Source organism: Eriocheir sinensis, unplaced genomic scaffold, assembly GCF_024679095.1.
Source record: "Eriocheir sinensis breed Jianghai 21 unplaced genomic scaffold, ASM2467909v1 Scaffold783, whole genome shotgun sequence".
In the NCBI taxonomy this organism is placed as follows: Eukaryota; Metazoa; Arthropoda; class Malacostraca; order Decapoda; family Varunidae; genus Eriocheir; species Eriocheir sinensis.
Genome location: NW_026112146.1, coordinates 32501 through 37500, shown reverse-complemented (window position 1 = coordinate 37500; position 5000 = coordinate 32501). Strand labels below are relative to the sequence as shown.

Below are 5000 nucleotides of genomic sequence, written 5' to 3'. Positions count from 1 at the left end.
AACATTGGCAACACTGCTCATATATTCCCTTCCTTTTATTTTCCTTGCACACGATATTGGCAACACTGTTTTAATTTTCCCTTCCATCGCTTTTCTTTTCTTTTTCTTTGCAGACGATAACACACTACTACTACTGCTACTACTACTACTACTACAACTACTACTGCTACAACTACTACTATCTGCTACTACTACTGCTACTACTGTTGTTGCTACTACTACTACTATCTACTACTATTATTGCTGCTAGTACTGCTATTAATGCCATCATTATTACCATCCATATCATCACCATCTCGCGTCACGATCTGCACTTATCACTCCTCTTCCTCCCTTCCTCTACATTTCTTCAGCATGACGCGGACCCTTGCAGACATCTGCGGAGTATTTCCCTTGGCACGATCCTCTATTGTTTTCGACACTGGACGTAATGAGACGAGGATGTGACACGGGACCCAACGAAAATGATAGTAATGGTGGTGGACGTGGTGGTGGTGGTGGTGGTGGTGGTGGTGGTGGTGGTGATGCATTCCATGGTGATGACGAGATGGTGACAATAATGATAAAAGTGATGGCAATAACAGTAGTAGTAGTAGTTGTTATATTAGTAATAATAGTTTAGAGAGAGATTATATATACATATATATATATATATATATATATATATATATATATATATATATATATATATATATATATATATATATATATATATATATATTAGTAATGATTATAATGATAATGATAATAATAATAATTGTAATTATAATAATAAAAATAATAATAATAAAAATAACAACAACAACAACAACAACAACAACAACAACAACAACAACAACAACAATAATAATAATAATAATAATAATAATAATAATAATAATAATAATAATAATAATAATAATAATAATAATAATAATAATAAGGCGGTGGCTGAGTTGTTAGCATCCAGCCCACCGCCACAGCTGGGATTTTTCGGCCACCGCCGAGTGGCCTAAGACTACCCACATGCTGTCCTGAACCTGGACTCAAGATTCTCTTTCTAAAGAAGGGATTAAAGATGACCACTGGGGGGCTGCATGAGCCAAGAAGGATGGCGCCATTATAAACACTTGCCTGAGCCATAACGGGCAGGGCCGACCATTAGGCCCCACAAAGAAAGCCTACCGAGGCCATTGGCAGAACCGTAAGAAAAAGAAATAATAATAATAATAATTTAAAAATCTCAACCTATCAGTCTACCTGCCTACCAACCTGCCTACCTCCCGCCCTCCCTCGCCCCCTCTCTACCCACCCCTCTGTCTCTCTTCGTGTGCACTAAAAAACACACACCAGGAAGAAGAAAACAGTCACGCTTCATGTACACTTTTTTGCCTCATCTTCGCACACACACACACACACACACACACACACACACACACACACACACACACGCACACAATACACACGCGCTCACATACACGCACACGCAATTTGAAGCGTGTACGTATAAATGCATACATGAGTGTGTGTGCGTGTGATAATACGTTCACAGTCATCGAGCGAGATGTGTACATGTAATAATTATATACTGAGAGAGAGAGAGAGAGAGAGAGAGAGAGAGAGAGAGAGAGAGAGAGAGAGAGAGAGAGAGATGACTCTGTGTGTGTGTGTGTGTGTGTGTGTGTGTGTGTGTGTGTGTGTGTGTGTGTGTGTGTGTGTGTGTGTGTGTGTGTGTGTGAACAAGACAAAAAAAGATAAAAAATAGCTAAAAATAATAAAGATGAGGAAAGGAAAAGGAAACAAATAAAAATTGGAAAGAAGAAGAAGAAGAAGAAGAAGAAGAAGAAGAAGAAGAAGAAGAAGAAGAAGAAGAAGAAGAAGAGAATAAAAGAAAAGAAGGAGGAAGATGAAGAAAGTGAAAGCCGAGATGATGTTAAGGGTGGTTATAGGAGGAGGAAGAGGAGGAGGAGGAGGAGGAGGAGGAGGAGAGAAAAAAAAGAGAAAAAAGAATGAAAGATGCAGAGATATGAAAGAGGAGTGAGGCAGGAAGAAAATCTGGAAGAGGAGGAGGAGGAGGAGGAGGAGGAGGAGGAGGAATAGAAGTAGGAGGAATAGGAGGAATGAAACAAAGAAAAACAAATAACAAGAACATGATAAAGAAAAATATATGAAAAAAAACGGAGGAAAAAAAAACAGAAGAATAAACGAAAGTAAGAAAGAATGAAAAAAAATAAAAGACAAAAACGGAAAAAAACAAAAATACAAGAAAAAAAAAACAGGGAGGAAAACCGACTTAAAACACACACACACACACACACACACACACACACACACACACACACACACACACACACACGCACACACACAAAATCTCACCACCACTGCTGTACTTTTCTCTCTGCTCCTCCTCCTCCTCCTCCTCCTCCTACTCCTCCTCCTCTTCCTCCTCTTCCTCCTCTTCCTCTTGATCCTCCTTTCCAGTGGCCTCAATCCTCTCTTAGGCGGCCGGGTGACTCTCTCTCGGCAGTCTAGCGCCACCATCCACCACGCCAGGACGGAAGGCAGGATCGCTCTCTCCACTCCCTCCACCCGTCCACTTTCCCGACACCAAGGTAGAGACCCACTGACTATTTCCACTACTATTCCACTATACTATTCAGCTACTATTCCACTAATCCACTGCTCTGCCATCGTCGCTGCTGCATCTGTAACTACTACTACAACTACTACTATTACTACTGCTGCTACTACTATTTTTACTGCTATAACTACTACTACTACTACCACTGCTACTACTATTACTACTACTACATCTACTTCTAATATATCTACTCCTCCTCCTCTTCTCCTCATGCTACTACTACAACTACATCTACGTACTTCTATTACTACTACTACTACTACTACTACTACTACTACTACTACTACTACTACTATTTCTACTACTATTACTATTGAAACTCCGTCTATGTCATCTCCTCCACTATTGCCAACTCAAATGAAAAAAAATATGTCAGTGAAAGCCAACGCAAAAAAAAAAAAAAAAAAAAAAAAACACGGCAGTTTCTAAACATTTTTTCACTTGCCTTGTTTTCCACGACTTTTCTTCCCTTCGAATTATTTTTTTTCTTTCTGAGCTCGTCTGCCTGTCTGCGCCGTAACTAACGGAGGAACCAGAAGAGTATGTAAGATGATGTAGTCAGTCATAAAAGTGGTTCATCAATCCATCAAACGGTCAATCAGTTCTCAAAATACGGATTGCAGAAAGAAAATATTATGTCTTTTCTACCCCAGAGTCAAAGGCCAATGCTACGGAGATGAGCACTGAGGCCACGCGCATCTATAACGTATGCTTCGAACTTACTTCCTCATCCACTTTGGCAGAGAACGCAACGAAAGAACGTGTCAGAAAAGCCCTATTAAAGAACGGCATGAAGTTGTTGTTGTTTTTTTTGCGCTATCTTCAGTTCTACGTTCGCCAGAGTTGGTTGAACGGCGTAAGATGCGTGCCAAAGGAAGGTGAACGGGTGAAGGAAGCGATCAGGGTGCAGGGGTAGTGAGCGCAGGTTTCCTTACGCCATTTCTACACACGGTTACACATCTACTGAGTGACCCAAGACAAAGAAGGTTCATTCACACAAGTTCCCTTACCCCTTCTCCTTCACACGCCCACATATATACCATCAGAAAGGCTTAAGATCATCTGTATTCTCTCAAAGGCCCCTGACGACAGTTCTACATAGTTTTAATCCCTTACCATTACTGAGTGGCGTAAGATCATCCATATTCATACACACACGTTCCCTTGCACCCTTTCCTTTACACAATCACATATCTACCATTACTGAAGAGCTCTAGATCATCCGTATTCTCTCAAAGTTCCCTGATGACATTTCTGCACATAGTTTTAATCCCCTACCATTACTGAGTGGCTTAAGATCATTCATATTCATCCACACAAGTTCCCTTACGCCCTTACCTACGCACAATCACATATATATACCATTACTGAAGAGCTCTAGATCATCCGAATTCTCTCAAAGTTCCCTGATGACATTTCTGCACATAGTTTTAATCCCCTACCATTACTGAGTGGCGTAAGACCATCCATATTTATCCACACAAGTTCCCTTACGCCCTTACCTACGCACAATCACATATATATACCATTACTGAAGAGCTTTAGACCATCCGAATTCTCTCAAGGTTCCCTGATGTCATTTCTGCACATAGTTTTAATCCCCTATCATTACTGAGTGGCGTAAGACCATCCATATTTATCCACACAAGTTCCCTTACATCCTTTCCTTCACACACTCATCTATATACCATTACTGAAGGTCTCAAGATCATCCGTATTCTCTCAAAGGTCCCTGATGACATTTCTACACATAGTTTTAATCGTCTACCATTACTGAGTGACCCAACATCTTCTACATTCATACACATAAGCTCCGTTACGTTTCTACTACCTAGTTATAAGCACCTGCCAATACCAAATGGCCGAGAAGCTCCCTCACGCCACTTCCTACACAAGCCTACATATCTACCATTTCTCTAAGATGGTCTAGATTCACCCACACAAGTTCCCTTACACCCTTCCTACACAAGCTTACATATCTACCATTTTTCTAAGATGGTCTAGATTCACCCAAACAAGCTCCCTCACGCCACTTCCTAAACAAGCCTACATATCTACCATTTCTCTAAGATGGTCTAGATTCACCCACACAAGTTCCCTTACACCCTTCCTAAACAAGCTTACATATCTACCATTTTTCTAAGATGGTCTAGATTCACCCACACAAGTTCCCTTACACCCTTCCTAAACAAGCCTACATATCTACCATTTCTCTAAGATGGTCTAGATTCACCCACACAAGTTCCCTTACACCCTTCCTACACAAGCCTACATATCTACCATTTCTCTAAGACGGTCTAGATTCACCCACACAAGTTCCCTTACACCCTTCCTAAACAAGCTTACATATCTACCATTTCTAAGTCACTGAGGACGGTCT

At 40.6% G+C, this 5000-nt stretch overlaps 1 protein-coding gene across 1 annotated transcript in view; it reads left to right on the top strand.

Moving 5' to 3' along the window:
* The first annotated feature begins 2471 nt into the window (after window positions 1–2471).
* LOC126994380 (CD209 antigen-like) overlaps window positions 2472–5000 on the top strand; it is an 11733-nt gene continuing 9204 nt past the window's right edge. The window contains exon 1 of the mRNA XM_050853691.1: window positions 2472–2591. The gene's annotated coding sequence lies outside the window, so the exon portion shown is untranslated. The remainder of the gene's footprint in view (window positions 2592–5000) is intronic.